Source organism: Ascaphus truei, chromosome 4 (genome assembly GCF_040206685.1).
Source record: "Ascaphus truei isolate aAscTru1 chromosome 4, aAscTru1.hap1, whole genome shotgun sequence".
NCBI classification, from domain to species: Eukaryota; Metazoa; Chordata; class Amphibia; order Anura; family Ascaphidae; genus Ascaphus; species Ascaphus truei.
In genome coordinates this window covers 296,941,365-296,963,088 of record NC_134486.1, presented here as the reverse complement: position 1 = coordinate 296,963,088, position 21,724 = coordinate 296,941,365, and positions in this window count along the sequence as shown.

The following is a 21,724-nucleotide window of genomic DNA, read 5'->3' as shown; positions in this document are numbered from 1 at the left end:
TCTCACAGCCCTCTTGCTGCCCCTCATCCGCAAGCCCCTGCTGGACTCTCCTCTCTCTGTCCTTACCTTTTCCTCTCTAGGCCTCCTGACCTCCTTCCCCCCTCCTCTCTTCCCCTCAGTCAGACCTCCACTCCAGTCCTCATAGCTTCACCCCTCTCATGCCCACTCCTCTCACTAACATGCCCACACACAGTCACACTCCCCTCCATGTTACTCACTCCCCAAACATACACATAAAACAGTTCAATTTTTTTTATAATAATAAAAGACACACTACAAAAAAGCTTTCACACTGACAAGACCCAAAACATTGAAAAGAAAATAGTAGAACAGAACACAACTTACTCAGAAATTGCAACCAATTAAAACCAATAAACTACCCCCAAACTCCAATCCCAATCTGTCTTTCCTTGACTTCTGACAATGTCGAAATGCATGGTTTGACAATGACAAACTCGCAGCTTCTAAAAATATGGCCCTGTGTTCTGTTTACCAAACTTTGACAGCTCCACTGCAGAGCCATGAAGCACTTATGGTACACACACACACACACACACACACACACACACACACACACACACACACACACACACACACACACACACACACACACACACACACACACACACACACACACACACACACACACACACACACACACACATATATATCTTCAGATCCCTTTTAATGAATAACCAAAACCATACTCGTTTTTCATAGCTATAACTTGAATCTTGAAACCCTTACTTTGTATGAGGCCTCATCCCCACTGCTCGAGGCTGCGCACACTATGGCATGCATGGCATGGACAAGATACAGCCGACCCCCGTCACTGCCGCCGCTCGCCTGCAGAAAGCGCAATGCGCGACCACCTTTTCTAAAAGACAATATTTTTATATTTTGGCGCGGTGGCTGAGCATTTGTAACGTCACGGCGGCGGTTCAGCCAATGAGGGGGAACCAGTCACATGACGTCAAGACCGCTTTGTTGCCTGAAGTCCATCAGATCACTTGGATGCAGGGAAAAGAATGCCGCCAGGCACACCGTCTTGATTGTGACATGCACACTGGGGCCGTAGCCTTACAGTGCATTGTGGGTAGAAGTGAAACTGTGTATGTGATTAAAGGAATGTTTTTTCTAGGTTACTTTAACTTTGCTTAACATCATAAATGGCATAGACTGATGTTTCTTTGTTCTCGTATATTGTACCTCCCTGGCTTCCTAACTTCCTTATTTACTTACTCCTACTTGTAGGGTTAGACGAGAGATGTGGAGCTGTTGGCCTTGTGAGGGGGAGTGGTGAGAGGGAGATTAGTATCATATCTTTTATTTTTTGCTTACACTGCTACAATTTGCTAATATGTATAACAAGTAACTATGTTGATGCGAAGATACGCAAGTAAGACGTCCAATGTTGAAATACATGATGACATTGTGAAATTATGCATTCACGCCTCCTTGCTTAGGGTATAACATAGACTGCTTAGGGCTAAGACCTCAATGTGCTTATATGAATCAAGCATCACTTCTGACAATATGTAACTTCACTCTTGCTACAGCTGAAGCAAATATAAAAAGTCTCTGAACAGACTGTTTTTCCTAAAGTCAGAGTGGACTTTGTTTATTCCCCACACTGAACTTAAAGCACTAGTCCAATTTGAATATGTTAAACTAAAGATGAGAGATGAGTGAACCATTTGTGCAAGTTCACGAATATCGTAGTATATATACATATTTGCTGCTGGTGGATGGACAATTTTTCAACAATTTGAAAACTTTACCAGAGCTTGCAACTGAAAATATCTTACTTAGAAAGCACCTTAATATAAATTTTTAAGACTATTTGATAAAAACAGCTGGTCACTATTGGGACATAATGTATACTGACCAATATTGCCGATTTCGGCGAATTTTGGAAAATGTTGCAAATGATGCTAATATTCCCAAATAATCTATAAAGATTTAAATTTGTGAATCGACAAATAACCTTCACTGCAGCATTTTATAAATTCGTAAATTTTTTTAAACAATTGTAAGACTTTTTGCGAAACTAACTGGAACAGGGTCGCACATCTCTATTAAAAACGAATTTCTGTTGCCTATGACTTAACCAATTCTCAATCCAATTGTAAATACAGTATTGGCACCCATACCAGTATCCTTTATGTTGTACACACATCTCCAGTGTGGCAAAGCATTGAAAGTCTATGCAGTCAAACTAGAGATTCAATTACCGTAAGTACGTTTAAATTGTCTAATGGTAATGAAGATGATGACAATAGTAGGATTATTTTACAGAAAATCTTCAAACAAAGCTATCGACTGGGAATCCTATAACATATATATTTTCTAAACCTCGCCTTTCATCTGAGCTTTAGTGTTTTCTCCACTTACTGTAATTGCAGATTCTTCACCGGTTATATTACTTTTAACCCCTTCCCCTAATTTTGCTCATCTTTCAAGAAATTGCTGCTTCCCAACATACTAATGACATGCTGCCCAAAAGTTCTTGCATTGAGAATTTTAAAGCCAAGGTGCTGAGAAAAAAGGTCCTTCAATCAATTTGATGCCAAAGCAACATTATGTGCACATGTTAATCAACATTGAATCTCTTCAAAGTAGATAAAATAAATGTGTTTCTTTGTGAACTGGTTAGGCTTCCAGTTACCAGAACATGCTTTTAAAGATAGAGTTCTCCATTAAAAATGTTTCACATTTAAAGCAACTTTTTAGTTGAAAGAGGGTTTTCATGATCTGAGGTTACGAAACTGAGTTGCCATTCACTATCACAGGGAAACCACTTGGAAACAGTCAATTACATTTCTGCTAATGGAAGCCTATGTTCAAAGCAAGCATAGTAAGCACAGTTGCATGCTGGACAGCTCTTTTCCAAAACTGTAATTTACTACTGAACAAGAGGCATTGACCTTTGCCTGGTAACAGATAAATGTTAGAATACATTTAGCAACCCTGTGAAGAAGAGCCCTCTCTGTGTTAGCTTCAGATGGTGCTTTTTTAGCGTGTGATATACATTCTTTGTTGTGCTTGTACTTCAAAAAAATCAATCAAGCTTACAAATCATGCAATACTTTATACTTTGAATGTTTTGCCATTCCTAAGGGATGAACTCACTTGGCTTTCACATATCAGTTAAAAATCAATGCTTAGCCTGTATAATTTTATATTGGTCTGCTCCGTGCACTTCTTTAGCATAATGTTAATTTTTTCCTCCACAGTTACTATACTGCTTTCTGTACAGTTCTTCAGTTAATGGTCCATTAAATCCTTCAGTCCCAGAAAGGCCTTCAACACCTAGCAGAATTTCCTACGAAGGTATTACTAATTACTGTAATATTGAAGGCAATATCATTATGAATTGAATACAATAACTTTATTGTACTGTACATGATTCAAAGTTCTAGTAGCTGTATTGAATCAGCAGAAGTGTAGGTTTGTCATAGGTTGTGATGCCTTTCAATGGACTAGCATGAGGATTCTTTATAAGTGAATTTATAGTTTATAGAGTTTTCCAAACGTCACATTTCTTCATGACGATTTGGCAAGGTAGCTACTCAGAAAGCCCAGATGACCTGCCAAACGCGTTCGGGAAGTGCATCTCCCCGAGCGGTAGTTCAAACACACCAAGGGGGAGCTGAAAAACAGCTCCAACTCGCGTTTTTGAGAAAATCACCCTATTCTAGTAGCTCTGATGAAAACATCAAGGCTCTCAACTAGTGAACTACTCGCACATTTCATCTCGCTACCCCAAGGGTGGCGAGATGCGATTTCCGATAGGACTTAGAATTCATTTTTTTATTTTTCCTGTATTTGATTGAAGCCGGTAGTCTCCGGATTTGATACGCATTAATACCAGCCCCAGAGATACCCAGCTTCAATCCAATGCAATAAAAATACATTTAAAGGCAGCTTCATTACCTTAACGACTAACTGCTAATGCAATGAAGGGGTTAAATACTAGTTTACAGTTTACTGTGGATAGCGGGGGTGGGTGAAGGTGGTATTTGGCCTGTGGTGGGTGTTTAGGCCTTGCAGGAGGGTTGTGGGCTGAGTTAACCCGTTCATTACCTTAGCGGTTACTACCGCAAAGGTAATGAACGGGTTAACCCGTCCCGCTATCCACCCGGTAGGCATAAACACCCACCATGGGCCAAATACCACCTTCACCCACCCCCGCTATCCACAATAAACATTAAAACCCAATACTAGCCAATACACCCATTGATTCCAAGTGTGATTACCTATGCCCTCAATGCGAGCATAGATAACCCCAATAGCAATGAATGGGCACCCTACTACCCACCCTCTCTACCCCCAACTATCCCCTCAAACCCAACACATACAGTATAGTAATGGGAAAGTAACTATTATCCAGATAATAGCTAATTTGCCCATTAGAAAAAAAACATTATGTAGCCAGCAGTTCTACTTACCCTTGAGCAAAAGTTCTACTTACCCCTGCCAGGATGAAGGCCATCCTCATCAACGAATCCATGTCCTCCATGGGCAGTAACATTACATTCCAAAAACAAACTAATAGCCACCATCCCCTTTGAAACAGCCCTCAGTAAAATAACTAATGACCTCCATGCTGCCAAAGAGAGAGGTCATTACACTCTGCTCATATTACTCGACCTCTCTGCAGCATTTGATACAGGGGACCACCCTGTTCTCCTTCACATTCTTCATACACTTGGCATTTGTAACAAAGCTCTATCCTGGATCTCCTCTTACCTCTCCCATCATACTTTCAGTGACTCTTTTGCTAACACCTCCTCCTCTATCGATCTCTCTGTGGGGGTACCCCAGAGCTCTGGCCTGGGACCCCTTCTTTTTCTCTTTATACACTCTCTCTAGGTGACATAATCACATCTCTTGGGTTCAAATATCACCTCTATGCTGATGACACACAAATTTACCTTTCGACCCTGACCTTACACTTGCTGTACAGACTAAAACAGAGCTCCTCATTCTTCCTCCCAAACTTGGCCCTATTTCCTCCTTCCACATTACTGTTGGAAGTACTATCATTCACCCAGTAGCCCAAGAACTCTGCCTAGGGGTCACACTGGACTACTCTCTCACATTCTCTTCTCATAATCAAAAGGTAGCAAAAAACTGTCGTTTTTTCCTCCGCAATATTTCCAAGATACACCCTTTCCCCTGTTGTTCGACTGCAAAACTCTGACTCAGGCCCTCATTCTCTCCTGTCTCGACTACTGTAACCTCCTCCAGTTTGGCCTTCCTGCCTCTCACCTGTCTCCCCTACAATCTATTCTAAATGCTGCTGCCAGAATCACTCTACTCTTTCCAAAATCTGTCTCAGCGTCTCCCCTGCTGAAATCCCTCTCCTGGCTTGCTATCAAATCCTGTATCACACATGCAATTCTCCTCCTCACTTTTAAAGCTTTACATTCTTCTGCTCCTCCTTACATCTCAGCCCTAATTTCTCGATATACACTACCGACACACTTTATTGAAGTGTGGTCGGTACCGCAAGCCGGGAAATCTCCCGGCTTGCTAGTGGCCGCCCCTCGGCGTGCCGCGCGTCATAGACGCGCGGTCACGCGTCATCGGGAGCGTGCGCCCGCTGCACGCGTGTCCAGGGGCTCCCCGAGGGAGGGCGATCGCGGGACAGCGGCAGGGGGTTCTGGGGGACCCGGCGGACCCGGCAGCGGTAGGGAGAGCGCCCCGATCGGAGGGCGCTCTTCCGCTGCTTCGGCGGGCGCCCGTCACACTCGGGCGCGCGCCAGGCTACTGCTGCGGCACAGAACGGGCAAATGCTCGAATAAACTGTGCCGCAGCAGTACACCATTCCGATTCTTGAGTTCTGCTCAAGGATGTATTTTCTCTTCCCCTTTTGTATCTAATGCCCTCTACCACCTTAAACCTTTCTCACTGACTGCCCCACACTTCTGGAATGCACTTCCACTCAATATCCGACTAGCACCCTCTCTATCCACATTTAAGACCCTTAAAACACACTTGCTTAAGGAAGAATATGAGTAGCTCCATGGCTGATAATTAACACCTCATACATTATCCTTGGCCCCTTGCAGACGCACTTACCAGAACGCCCTCCTAGGATCTCTGTACGTTCTTCCTTCCAACAAATTAGATTGTAAGCTCTTCGGTACAGGGACTCCTTTCCTAAATGTTACTTTTATTTCTGAAGCACTTCTCCCCTTTATGTGTTATTTATGTTTATTATTTATATGATTGTCACTTATATTACTGCTGTGAAGTGCTATGTACATTAATGGCGCTATATAAATAAAGACATACATACATACATACAATCACCTTAGCAGTTAGTAACTAAGGAGTTAACCCCCCTCCCCCGCTACCCACCCGGGATACCTAACCACCCTCTTTGGGGCAACTAACCTCACCCTCCACTCCCGGCTACCCATTGATTGGCACAGTGTTAAATCATGGCCATAATATGGCCATGGTTTGCCACAATAGCAATGAATGGGCAATCTACCAATAAAAAAACCCAGCACTAAGTACAATAAATTACATTTTATTCAAAAGAAAAAAAATGGCAATAAACCAATTGATTGGCACAGTTGTACACCATGCCCATATAATATAGGCATGGGTTGCCACTATGGCAATGAATGGCCAAACTAGAAAAAAAACCAGCACAAAATAAAACACATGACATTTAAATAAAAGAAGCATTTCGCAATTGGATTGGTATGTACCATTTGACACTCAAATGTGACATCACAAGCCTTTTATGAAGCCTGTACCATCTCATTTGAGCTTAAGATGCCGACAGGACAACATCCGTCCCATTGGATTAAAAAGCAAGAAGAGAAGACTGAAGAAATGAAAGAAGAAAAGAATGAAGAAAAGATAGAAGAATTCACTGGGGAGACGTCTCAGCAATCAAGATTTGAGCACAGACTTCTGCGCATCGGCTGTTGAGGAGCATTGCATCGAGGGTCAAGAGTTGGTGCTCGCGTAGGACGGGGTGAAGACATCAATGGTAAGAAAAACATTGATTGTATTTTATTTAATTGTGTATTTTTTTTTTTTGGTTGCCCACTGACTGCCAATGTTCTTATTTATGCCCCTTTCTGGCTATAGATAAGCACAGTGACAAGCAATACATATTTGGGCAAATGCTTGTTATGTATTGTATTTTGTGTTATGTTTTTTATTTGGTTGCCCATTCATCATCAGTGTGACAATCATGTCCATATATTGTGGGAATGTTTTACCACAGTCACAATCAATGGCTTTATTGTGTAATGTTTGTTTTATTTTAATGTTTTTATTTTGTGCCTGTTTTTTTTTTTTTTAGCTTGCCCACTCATTGCCATGCTAATATTATATGGGCATGGTGTAGCATTGTGCCAATCAATTGGTTTATTGCCATTTATTTTATTTTGAATGAAATTTATTTTATTTTGTGCCTGCTTTTTGATTGGTAGATTGTACATTCATTGCTATAGTGGCAAACCATTGCCATGGTTTAACGGTAGCGGGGGAGGGGGTAGTTGCACCAGGGAGGGTGGTTAGGTGTCCTGGGTGGGTAGCGGGGGAGGAGAGTTAAGCCCTTCATTACTATAGCAGTTACTAACCACTAAGATGATTAAGGGGTTAGTGGCCATTAGTTTGTTTTTTATTGTAATGTTGCTGCCCAAAGAGGACATGGACATGAGGACGGTGATGAGGACAGCCTTCATCCTGGCAGGGGTAAGTAGAACTTTTATTTATTTTATGCTGGCTAGATAATTTTTTATTTTAAATGGGCAAATGAGCTATTATCCAGATCTGGATAATAGTAATTGTGCCCATTATTGTACTGTATGTTGAGGGGTAGTAGGGTGGTTGTATTTTAATGTTTCTTGGGGGTAGAGGGATTGGGTGAATAGGGCAGTTACCCCAAGTGTGAGTGTTTAGGCCCCTCGGGTGGGTAGCGGGAGTGGTTAACCCCTTCATTACCATAGCAGTTATCACCGCAACCTTCCCGGCAGGTCTAACCATCCAACCTGGGGCTACTCCCCCCTTCACCCACCCTTTGTACCCCAAAAACAGGTAATTGTGCTTAACTCTTCATTGCCTTAGCGGCTAGCCGCTAAGGTAAAGCTGTTTTTATTTACATTTTAATAACAGTGAACTGTAGCAGCTGATCTGTAGCAGCGGATGTAGCAGCTGAACTACATTAATTTCAGCTCCGGGGACCCCTTGCTTCCCCAGTAACAGGCCCCAGGTGCCGGCATCCCCCTGCAATGTTTAAATCTCCCGCGTCACGTTACCGGGACATTTAAACGCATAGGAGATACCTGCACCCCATACTGGGGCCTGTATCTTGGGAAGCAGGGGGTCCCCGGACCTGAAATGAATGCGGTTTGGCTCCAGAGACCCCCTGCTACAGTACATTGTTATTAAAATGTAAATAAAAACACTGTGAACGCCTGTGAGAGCTGTGCAGGGATATACGCCTCTCTCTGTGCAGCTCTCTCTCTCTGCAGCTCTTACAGACTGCAGCCAGATTGCACAGGGGAGAACTTAGAAAGAGGCTGAGATCTCATTGCTGCTGTCCCGTACAGAATTGGCATTTTTCTAGCTCATGGTTTTTGACTTGTGGAAATGGTTTCTGATTCTTTCTAAATACCGTGATAACACAAATGTCAAACCGTTCCATGGGGTCATGCCAAACCGTTCGAGATGGTAGCAATTTTATCGACGCTACTAGAATAGGCCTCTATGAGTTCCTCTATGAATAACTCCATTATTGGGCTATTCAATCTATGATTCTACATGTGTCTAATCTCTCATAATGAAAATGTTAATCTAACAGCACTGTTGGTACACATGCATTTAAAGGAAATAAATGTTGGAGTGTTTCAGTGATTGCCAAAAGACTAAAGTCTACAGATATAAACAGTATTGTTGTCCTGGCTTTCCTTTCACGTTCAAGTCTCATTCCTTGTATACTGGAGACAATTTGGTGTGTAATGAGAATGGCACAGTATTTATTTTACAGAAGCAAGGAAATGTAAAACGTTACAACCTGTGTTCAAAGGGCGAGTAGAGCTCCGCTACTTTTTAGTTACAAACCAGGAGTACTGTTGCCATTCTATTGACAATTCTATAGTTGTATTTCATTTTCTGTTTTTCCAAAAGGGACATTATGTCAAACAGCTTCCTCCCTTTTTGTTTTTAAAGCAAATGTGTTGTATTAACATTTCTAAACTGAAATTAAAAAAAGCTTTTCTTTCATGTTTTTAACAGGTTCAGAATTTCTTACAATCTGGCAACGTGCCACTACTTTATTATACACTTTACTAACTGGTAACAACTATATTATATATGTAACCCTGAGCTCTTTCCCATATTGCAAGATGTTGAAAGATCGGCCATTTTGAAAGAGGATGATTATTGCTAATAATAGACATCTGAGATATCTTGTACTTTGAAAATGATCAGGAAAAATGAAAATGCCCCATCCTTTTCTCCAGTAAAAAGCATAAGTCAAACTCACTATAACGGCTGTGCGGCAGATCTTTCCCATCAACCAAAGGGATATTAACAACTGAGAATAACTGCCTAGAAATAAGACACACTATACTGATACAGTAGGGGTTTCCTCTATGTAACAAAAGGCAGATGAAAGTGTAGGGATGGGCGGAAGCGTCCAAATTCTTTCCCTGGAATTTCCTGGACAGTTTGGTGGTACTCCGTTGTCCTCCCACCAAAAAATATCTACGGATTTGGCATTAAAAAATCCAAGGATATTATTAATAATGTGGACTGTGTAAGGAAGCAGGGTTCTCTCACCCACTCCTAACCCGTGTCGGGGACTGCTCCTGCTCCCCCTTCCTCCTCTCAACAATACCCTCTCTGCTGCCGGGCTCCATGTCAGCCGAAGCTCTAACACGCGGCCGCCATCTTGGCAGGGACACGCGTGGAATGGTCTTACACTGCGCACGCTCCCGGCCATTATTTATTCACTGCACAGGCAGTTCAGCCACGCCCCCAGCACTCGCTCCAGCCATACTCACGCCCCCCTGCTTCCCAGCTGATGCCGCTTCAACATCTCAGCGTGCAGCTATCAGCTCATGCTCCACGGCACACCTTTGCTCCACCTACCTCTCTGATTGGCTCTCCCACCTTTGTTACCCCAGTCCTTCCCTGGAGTCATTGCTCTGCATAGCTTCTGCTTACCTGGTGTGGATTCTCTCTCTGGCTTGTGTTTGGGATTCTTAGGTTTTGACCCGGCTTGGCTTACGACTCCTCTCCTGGCTCTCGACCCCGGCAACCTCATCACTACGCTGTTTCCCTCCGCCCTCGACCTCGGCTTGACCTTCTACTATACGGACCTCTCCTCTCCTCGACCCTCGGCATTGGCAACCACTACGAATACTCTCACTTCGGATACGACAGGTACCACTATACCATACTAGGTCTCCTGGCCTGTCTACGCAGACTACCACACTCCGGACATTTTTGCGATGTACTTAATGCGTTCGGAATTGTATACTTGGATGCCATCCTCATTTTTTCAAAGAACCTTCAAGACCACATTCAACATAATAGGCTCGTGCTCTCCCGTCTCCGCGCCAATCATTTATACGCCAAAATGGAAAAATGTCTCTTCCACCAATTGTTCCCATTACAGCTCTTACAAGAAAAGGATCCGACCCTTCGTCCTGGTCTCACGAGGCAGTTTCAGCCTTCGAGAGCTTAAAGAAAGCATTCGTCTCAGCTCCCATTCTTTCCCACCCAGATACTAGTCTTCCCTTCGTTTTAGAGGTTGACGCATCTGATTGTGGAGCAGAGGCGGTACTCTCGCAAAGATCTTCACCTCAAGATAAAATACACTCTTGGTTTTTTTTCAAAGACATTTTATTCGGCCGAGAAGAATTATGACGTGGGCAACAGAGAATTACTGGCTATCAAGATGGCACTTATGGAATGGAAGTACCTGCTGGAGGGGTCTACGGAGCCTATTTCTATACTTACCGATCACAAACATCTTTTATATATCGAGTCGGCACATCGTCTGGGGCCCTGCCAAGGCCGCTGGGCACTATTCTTCTCTATGTTCAATTTCACCCTTTCTTATATCCCTGGAACCAAAAACGTGAAAGCCGACGCTCTCTCCAGACTGTTTTCTCCGGAGGAAAAATCTGAAGCAGTCCTCGAGACCATTCTACCCAATAGACTTATCTCAGTGGCCTCATTCGACATTCTGGACAAGGTCATTGGGGCCCAGGGACACATACCGAGTGGTCTAGAGGTACCGGAGGGAAGGCTCTATGCTACTTCCAATTTTCACCCCAAGATATTGGAATGGGGTTATTCTTCACGTTCGGCAGGACATCCGGGCTTCAAGAGGACACTTGACCTTATTCAACGCACTTTCTGGTGGCCTAATATGGCAAAGACCATTCAGAAGTTTACCAGCGCTTGCCCCATTTGCGCCCAAAGTAAAGCCCTACAAAAACCCTCTGGATTGCTGATGCCTCTCCCTATTCTTGTGCGGACCCTGGTCTCACATCTCGATGGATTTTATTGTGGAACTGCTCAGATCCAAGGGCATGAATACCATCTTGGTATTTGTTGATCGCTTTTCCAAGCAGGTACACTTAATTCCCCTCAAGGGTTTGCCCTCCTCACCCACCCTGGCTGATATCTTTTCTAAAGAAATTTTTCGCATTCACGGGATTCCCAGTTCTATTGTTTCCAACATGAGTTCCCAGTTTGTGCAGGTTCTGGTGAGCCTTCACCAAGAGTTTCGGCATTTCTGTGTCTTTTTCTTCAGGCTATCACCCACAGTCGAATGGCCAGACCGAGAGAGCCAACCAGACCTTGGAGCAGTACCTGCTCTGTTTTGTGTCCAGACCCAGGATAACTGGTCTGAATTGTTACCTTGGGCTGAATTCGCCATCAATTCCTCTAAAAACGAGTCCACTCAACAGTCCCCTTTTTTCATAAATTACGGATTTCATCCCAGCCATCTTCCCATCTCCATTCCTTCCTCTGGAGATTCAGCTGCCGATGATCGGATCACCGTACTTCAGGATTCCCCCCAGATATAAACCCGGGGATAAAGTATGGCTCTCTGCCAGAAACATCCGGCTGAAGACTCCGACTCCCAAACTAGCTCCTAAATTCCTGGGTCCTTTCACTATACTGGAGCAAATCAACCCTGTGGCTTTCCGTCTCTAGCTTCCTCCAGTCATGAGGATACCCAATGTGTTTCATACTTCTTTATTAAAGCCATTTGTGTGAAATACTCTCTTTCCAGATAAACTCCGTAGACCCAATCCTGTATCGGTCCAAGGACACGAAGAGTACGAGATCCAATCCATAGTTGACTCCCACCTCTCCAGGGGGAAAGTCCAGTTTCTGGTACATTGAAGAGCGTACTTAGCTTCCTCACGGATACATCCACGCTCTGGTTCTTCTGGATCGTTTCCGCAAGAAGTTCCCATTGAAACCTTGGAAGGATCATCCTGGGGCCACCATGAGAGCAGGGTTCTCTCACCCACTCCTTACCCATGTCGGGGACTGCTCCTGCTCCCCCTTCCTCCTCTCAGCGTTACCCTCTTTGTTGCCGAGCTTCATGTCAGCCGAAGCTCTCACACGCGGCCGCCGTCTTGGCAGGGACGCGCGGGACAGTCTTACACTGCGCGTCATAATTTATTCACTGCACAGACAGTTCAGCCACGCCCCCGGAACTTGCCCCGTGCTTCCCAGCTGATTCCGCTTCAATATCTCAGCGTGAACCTATCAGCTTATGCTCCATGGCACACCTTTGCTCCACCTACCTCTCTGATTGGCTCTCCCACCTTTATTACCCCAGTCCTTCCCTGGAGTCATTGCTCTGCATAGCCTCAGCTTACCTGGTGTGGATTCTCTCTCTGGCTTGTGTTTATGATTCTTAGGTTTTGACCCGGCTTGGCTTACGACTCCTCTCCTGGCTCTCAACCCCGGCATCCACATCACTATGCTTTTCCCCTCTGCCCTCGACCTCGGCTTGGTCTTCAACTATCCGGACCTCTCCTCTCCTCGACCCTCGGCATTGGCACCCACTACGAATACTCTCACTTCAGATACGACAGGTACCACTATAAAATACTAGGTCTCCTGGCCTGTCTACGCAAACTACCACACTCCGGACACTCTTCCTCTGCTGCGGGTGCGTGTTACTAACGTCCCACCTCAGTACAGGGACGGGTCTGGTCTGCGGGCAGCACTACCACAACAGATTGATTCCAAAATCTCTTGTTTTATTCTTTAAAAAAAAAAACAATTAGGTTTGAAGCAGTGGGTCTCCGGAGCAGAACCCCATAAATTTAAGCTCAGGGGACCCTTGCTTCCTGAGATACACACCTCCGTAGGTGCTGCCGGTATCTCTTTGCAGTTTAAAATCCCAGTTATGGCTTCCTATTGGCCCACATTAACGGGAGACCCATGCTTCAAACCTATGAATTTTGTAATAAAAAAAAATAAAAAAACAGGGACATTTTAAACCGCTATTATGTATCGTCCTTTTGGGGACTGGTCCACGGACATCCCCAGGCCAAAGGAACAAGCTGATCTGTGAGCTGATCTGTGAGCTGATCTGTGAGCTGATCTGTGAGCTGATCTGTGAGCTGATCTGTGAGCGGCTCAGTGAGTAAAGACACTGACCGGCACTGAGTTTGAATCATGCGAACCTGGTTCAATTCCCGATGTTGGCTCCTTGTGACCTTGGGCAAGTCACTTTATCTCTCTGGGCCTCAGGAACCAAAAACATAGATTATAAGCTCCACAGGGCAGGGAATGTTTCTGTAAAAGTAGCAGCGCTATACAAAAACAAACAAACTATTATTATTAATCTGGGGAGAATTGAAATCCGCCCAAAAAAATAACACCCATCTCTTTTCAGATGGGGGAATTGGTTAGCTGGCATTTTCATGCAATGAACCCAGAACAGTAGTTGTGAGAAGAGAGCTATAGATATATACCCTCTCTGCTCCTGTTCTGGTGTTTAGTGCAGGGAATTCCAGTTTTGATGTTTAAAATACTAAGAAACCCCTGCAAAGTCAAGCTGGTTTCAAGGAAATATTGATCCCAAACGAATTTGTATTACATAAATCACCTTACTATAATAAAAAAGTCTTCTGGATGCAATAGAAATGTTCATTATGATGTTAAAACTGCCGAACATACTGGCCCATATGTATTAAGCATTGCTGTTTCATAAGTTTATGGGCCATTAGGTGTCTTAGTAGGGTTGCCAGATGTCCTGTATATATGGGATTGTCCCTTATTTGATTGACTTGTCCTGTTGACCTGGTAAGGTCTGCTGGGATGAATAATTGTCCTGTATTTTAGTGCTTTGACGTGAAATGCCTCAACTTAAAATAACTAATGAAATCAGTCATAAAAACGTAATAGATTTGTACGCTGAGTGTATTAATTAACTTTTCCGATAGATGTCGTCTTACTAAGTTATTAAAATAATAAAGTTAGGACACTGCCTTGTCATCTCTTAATACCATGACACTCCCCCCTATAGACGTTCCTTTGTATCCCACCACTACTTTTTAGGTCAGTGCACGTCTTTCCCGTTCAACCAAGCGCAGGGGTGGTAAAAAGCAAAGAATATAGCGGCCATGCGGGAGATACCATTCAGCTCGAAGCATTAACAAATCATGCATCACTCATTATTACACTTATGTCACAGTTTCATTCTGGATTTCGACGTCCCATGTTATAAAAACATGAATATGGTAACCCTGTGAAATAGCACAGCTTAGGAACTATGGGTCAAAATTAAAAAAATAATAATTATTAGAGGGAAAAACACCGTGTCCATAGTAGAAAAAGGGTTCACCATTTCAAATATCCAAATTGTATGAACCAAAATAGATTCTTAAAGAGTTCATGAGAAATAGTCTGCTGTGTCCTGCTAACTTAGTCAGCTCTTAACACACTCAGCTCAGATCTCAGTGTCACTGTGCAACCTGAGCTGGGTATGTTTGGTAAACGTTACATCCTTTTGCCTCCACGACACAAAGAAAGCTTCAACTTGCACAATTACCCCTGTGTAGTTCCAACACAGATTCCCATAGAGGTTTTTTTTTTTTATTATTATACTTCCTACTGCAAGGAACTCTTCCCACATCATTTGCAGTGTTGTGTTGTTTATTATGAATGGATAGACTGGTCACTGGAGTTGGACTTGCATAGCCTGAGATGTTTCAGATTTCCTTTGGTTTCAAGCTGTCCAACAGGCTGCATCTTGTATAGATTAATCATGTGAAACATTAATAGCAATGAAATTGTCTGCTTCCATATCTTCTTTTCTCTTCATATTAATGTATTGAAGTTCTGGAATTCATGCATACAGTGGCACCGCCCATAAAGTGCTCAGCTTGCACTTATCAACCTATACTTATTACATAACTAGAATTGCAATTAATAACTAAACAAATAACTGGACTGTTGTGAAATGGTAATTAATTTATTAGAATATAAGTAAATGTACTGTAATTAATTTGTAGTGTGCAGTTTTGGTATTTATATGATTCCGTTTACATTTATAAACTCAGCGAAGTTCAACAGAACCCATTTCCAATTTCTGCTTTATCTGCTCAGATTTAGCACAATCTAAAGCACACACTGAGTTCAAAGTTCCTTGGCACTAAATTGTGCTGGAAATATTGTTCTTGGTTTTCAAAAATTACAAACAGTATTAACTCTTCAAGACTTCATGTTATTTATATAGCTTTCTAGTTTGTAGCTGGTAACCAAGCTCTTTTGGTGCATTTTTTACTTTTAAAACAACATATAACATCAAAGACTACAAAAAAAAATGATGAATGAAGAAAGCCTTGGATTAACTCTTGCTGATTAATTCAGAATTAAATGTATTAACCTTTTAACTATAGTCTTCTGCATTAAAGATATAGTCCCACTTAGCATAACACACACACACACACACACACACACACACACACACACACACACACACACACACACACACACACACACACACACACACACACACACACACACACACACACACACACACACGGCTCTGACTCCAAGATGGTCGTTTCCCGCCTTCTCCTGGCAGCGAGGCCCCCCTGATCCGTCCTGATCCGTGTCCCCCCCCCCCCCGTGTACTTCTACCTCCGGTGAGCCGCGGTCCTCGCCTCTTCGGCACCGGTTTGTGTCTCTTCCTCCGCCACTCGGTGCTTCGCTTTAGCCTTCAAGTATGCTCTGGTTCAGGCGCATGCGGCGGCCATCTTGTGCCCTCGGATGGAGTGTTTAAGGGAGGCCCACGCTTCCAGTATCTGCGGGTGTTCTTAGGGTCCCGATTCTTCGTGAGCCTCCCAATCTTGGTGCCAGCGGGTGGTGGTTTAGCTTCAGGGGACATTATGAGCCATCCCTGGGTGGTTTTGGCTGACTTTGGCTGAGTTATGTGATTTATTCTCTCTGCTTAGATGGCGCTAGCCTTCCCTGCGACTTGCTCACTCTGCATCCAAGCCACGCCCCCTCGGTCCTTTTTTTTTTAGTTGCCCATTGATGCCATAGTATTGTATTGTATGTCTTTATTTATATAGCGCCATTAATGTACATAGCGCTTCACAGCAGTAATACATGTGGTAATCCAATAAATAACAGATAATATAAATAACAGATCATGGGAATAAGTGCTTTAGACATTAAGGAAGAGGAGTCCCTGCTCCGAGGAGCTTACAGTCTAATTGGTAGGTAGGGAGAATGTACAGAGACAGTAGGAGGGAATTCTGGTAAGTGCATCTGCAGGGGGCCAAGCTTTATGTGCCATGTGTTCAGAATAGCCATAGTCCTATTCATATGCTTCTTTAAGCAAGTGTGTCTTAAGGTGGGTCTTAAAGGTGGATAGAGAGGGTGCTAGTCGGGTACTGAGGGGAAGGGCATTCCAGAGGTGAGGGGCAGTCAATGAGAAAGGTTTAAGGCGGGAGAGGGCTTTAGATACAAAGGGGGTAGAAAGAAGACATCCTTGAGAAGAACGCAAGAGTCTGGATGGTGCATAACGAGAAATTAGGGCTGAGATGTAAGGAGGGGCAGAAGAGTGTAAAGCTTTAAAAGTGAGGAGAAGAATGGAGTGTGAGATGCGGGATTTGATCGGAAGCCAGGAGAGGGATTTCATGAGGGGAGATGCTGAGACAGATCTAGGAAAGAGTAGAGTGATTCTGGCAGCAGCGTTAAGGATAGATTGTAGGGGAGACTGGTGAGAGGCAGGAAGGCTGGACAGCAGGAGGTTACAGTAATCAAGACGGGAGAGAATGAGGGCCTGAGTCAGAGTTTTAGCAGTCGAGCAACAGAGGAAAGGGCGTATCTTTGTTATATTGCGGAGGAAAAAGCGACAGGTTTTAGAAATGTTTTGAATGTGAGGGGCAAATGTGAGAGAGGAGTCGAGTGTGACCCCAAGGCAGCGTGCTTGGGCTACTGGGTGAATGATCGTAGTTCCAACAGTAATGTGGAAGGAGGTAGTAGGGCCAGGTTTGGGAGGAAGTATGAGGAGCTCTGTTTTAGCCATGTTGAGTTTAAGGCGGCGGAGGGCCATCCAGGATGATATAGCAGAGAGACATTCAGAAACTTTGGTTTGTACAGCAGGTGTAAGGTCCGGTGTTGAGAAATATATTTGTGTGTCGTCAGCATAGAGGTGATAATTAAACCCAAAAGATGTTATTAGGTCACCTAGAGAGAGTGTATACAGAGAAAAGAGAAGAGGTCCCAGGACAGAGCCCTGGGGTACCCCCACAGAGAGATCAATAGAGGAGGAGGAGATATTAGCAGAAGAGACACTGAAAGTACGATGGGAGAGGTAGGATGAGATCCAGGATAGAGCTTTGTTCCGAATGCCAAGAGTATGGAGAATGTGAAGGAGAAGAGGGTGGTCCACGGTGTCAAATGCTGCAGAGAGGTCGAGTAATATGAGCAGAGTGTAATGACCTCTGTCTTTGGCAGCATGGAGGTCGTCAGTTATTTTAGTGAGGGCTGTTTCCGTGGAGTGAGCAGTACGGAAGCCAGATTGTAGAGGGTCTAGGAGAGAATAGGTGTTGAGAAAATGGAGCAAGCGAGCGAATACAAGACGTTCAAGGAGTTTAGAGGCAAAAGGCAGGAGGGAGACAGGCCGATAGTTAGAAAGACAGGTAGGGTCAAGCTTGCTGTTTTTGAGTAATGGTATGACTGTTGCATGTTTGAAGGAGGATGGAAAGGTTCCAGAGCAGAGGGAGGAGTTAAAAATGTGCGTGAGCGTAGGGATTATAGTAGGAGCAAGAGGTTTTAGGAGATGGGAGGGAATGGGGTCAAGAGGGCAAGTGGTAGAGGGAGAAGAGGCGATCAACAGCGACACATCCTCCTCTGAGACAGTGGAAAAAGAGTCAAGGAAGGCAGGAGGAGAGTTAGGAAGAGGTGTAGGATGGGAGGAAGAAACAGAGGGGATGTTCTGACGTATGGATTCCACCTTTTCCTTAAAATAGTCAGCAAAGTCCTGAGCGGAGATGGAGGAAGGAGAGGCAGCGGAGGGTGGTTTGAGTAGAGTATCAAAGACAGAGAACAGTCGGCGTGGGTTAGACTTGTGCATGTTGATTAGTGAAGAAAAGTAGGCTTGTTTAGCTTGCGAGAGGGCAGAGTTGAAACAGGATAGCATAAATTTGTAGTGAAGGAAGTCTGCGAGAGTATGAGATTTCCTCCAGAGGCGTTCAGAGGAACGAGTGGAGGAACGCAGCATGCGCGTGTGGGAATTTAACCAGGGTCTAGGGTTAAAAGGGCGAGTGCGGCAGAGAGAAAGCGGGGCATGTAGATCAAGAGAGGAGGACAAGGCAGAGTTGTAGTTCCTGACCAGTTTGTCAGGGTCTGTAGCAGATCTGAGAGAGGAGAGGGAGGAGTGTAACGTGGACTCAAAGTCAGGTAAGTGAATAGAGCGCAGGTTTCTGCAGAACCGGGGTGTAGATGGAGGTGGAGAAGTTGAGAAGCGAGATAGAGAGAATGAGATGAGGTGATGGTCAGAGAGAGGAAAAGGGGAAATGGAGAAATCAGAGAGAGAGAAATTTTTAGTGAAAACCAGGTCTAAGTAGTGGCCATCCTTGTGGGTGCTGGCTGCAGTCCACTGTTGAAGGCCAAAAGAAGAGGTTAGAGAAAGAAAGCGGGAAGCCCAAGGGAGAGAGGGGTCATCAATGTGGCAATTGAAGTCCCCAAGGAGTAGAACAGGGGAGTCTGAGGAGAGGAAGAAAGAGAGCCAGGATTCAAAGTGAGAGAGAAAGGCAGAAGGGGGATGAGTAGAGGTAGGTGGGCGATACATGACCGCCACATGAACAGGGAGAGGAGAGAAGATCTGGACAGTGTGAACCTCAAAGGAGGGAAAGGCAAGAGAGGGGGGAATAGGAATAGTTCGGTAATGGCAGAGAGAGGAGAGCAGGAGCCCCACACCTCCACCCCTGCCATCAAGGCGCGGAGTGTGGGAGAAGGAAAGGCCACCATAAGAGAGGGCAGCTTCCAGAGCAGAGTCAGACTGAGTGAGCCAGGTCTCAGTTATAGCAAAGAGAAGCAGGGAGTGAGAGAGAAAGAAGTCATGCACAGAGAGGAACTTGTTAGAGAGGGAGCGAGCATTCCAAAGGGCACAGGAGAAAGGGAGAGAGGAGGGAGGGTGGCAGGGGATGGGTATGAGGTTGGAGGGGTTAACACCAGAAGGAGTAGAATTTGTATGTGGTAGGCGAGGACGAGAGCAAGTAGAAATAAGGCAGGGACCAGGATTGGGAGAGATATCCCCAGAAGCAAGGAGGAGAAGCATGGATAGAAAGAGGATGTGTGAGGATGATTTGTAGGGGTGTGTTTTAGTGCAGGAGGTATAGCTGTGTGGTGACAGAGGACGCAGGTAAGAAAGGAGTTCATGTGAACTGAGAAGTGGGGAAGGAAGGAGAGATGGAGATATATGAATAGAGTTAGAGACATAAGGAGACTGGTGGAAGGAAGTGCATAATTTGAAAATAAGTGCGGTTGCAGCAAATATAAAAAATAAAGGCGGCATCACAGCAATAGTTAAGTGTTGAGATGTGCAGTCTTAGATAGATGATATCCTCTTTTCCAACGTAGATCAAAAGCAGGAATCAGAAGCAGTAGGTGATGTCCACTTTTCCACTTCTTTTTGAACTTCCTTTTTAAACTTCATAAATACTTGAAACATATATACTTAAAAGCATATCTGCTTAAAAGCATGGCTGCTAGCAGCAATGGCTGTTAGGAGTTTACTTATATACTTTTAGAAAGTCACCTGGTTGGCACAACAAACTTAATTAACACATGTGAGGGTAGTTAAAGCAAATGGTTTTTCTAAGGTGGGTGTTGCCTTGCCTTGCCTTGCACAAGTGTGAAAGCTGAATTAAATTAGTGGCAAATCATGGTGTACCACTTTCCCAATCAATGGGTAGAGGGTGGGTTAGTTGCCCCAGGGAGGGTGGTTTGGTATCCTGGGTGGGTAGCGGGGGAGAGGGGTTAAATCCTTAATTACTATAGTGGTTACTAACCGTGGCTATTTGGCTTTTGTCTAACCGCACTTTTACTTGCAGTGTGTAATGTGCCTTTTTATTTATTTTTTAAACTTGTTCTTTATTTGAATTTCTGTGAAAAAGGTGGGGGTTGGGGTACAGAAAGAAATGAGAGGATCATGTTACTTTTACTTTACATACATTAGTATATATACATACAGTATGTAACACGTTTAATGGAGTACAGTGGCGACCAACTTTATTCTAACTCGGCTAGCTCCGCGAATTTCAGATTATCCCGGTGATGTGCGGTTTTGTGTCGTTTTCTCCCGGGGTGTATTGCGTTATTTTCATGGCTGTGATTTAAGCATTTTATTCCCGCTGGCTGCAATACTGCAATGCCGTGTAAAAACGCATGGGGGCGTTTGCGAGCTGTTGTCTTTGAAGCCGAGAAATTCATGAATTGTAATGCAGTATATACTGTATATATACAGTATATACTGTATAACAACAACCCCTATAACCCCTAACATACACATACAGTACTGTATATGCACATCAATGATACTATAGGCCGTCCCCTGGCGAGATGTGTTTGCAGCAGAGAGAGATCCGCTGCTCTCTCTGTGCAAACATCGGCACATTAAAATTTTTATTCATAGTGTAGATGTGCAGGGGGTCTCCGGAGCTGAACCGCGTTGGTTTCAGGTCCGGGGACCCCCTGCTTCCCGAGATACAGCCCCCTTTATGAGGTGCCGGTATCCCTCTGCATTTCAAAGTCCCGATCACGTGACCGCGGCATGTAAACAAAGCAGAGGGATAACGGCACCCCCTAAAGGGGCCTGTATCTCGGGAAGCAGGGGGTCCCCGGACCTAAAACCACAGCGGTTCAGCTCTGGAGACCCTCTGCATATCTACAGTATGAATAAAACACATATATAAATAAACACTCATTCCTTACCTTTGCGGCTATGTGCTATGGTAACGAAGCAGCATGACTGTATTTTTAATAATATTGTACAGTGAGCAGGGGGTTCCCTGAGCCACAAATCAAAGCTCAGGGGACCCCCTGCTCCTGCACAATATTATTAAAAATACAGAAATGCTGCTTCATTACCATAGCTGATAGCCGCTAAGGCAATGAAGGGGTTAACCCACCGTGCCCGCTTTATTGTGGGTAGCGGGGGTGGGTGAAGAGGTTATTTGGCCCT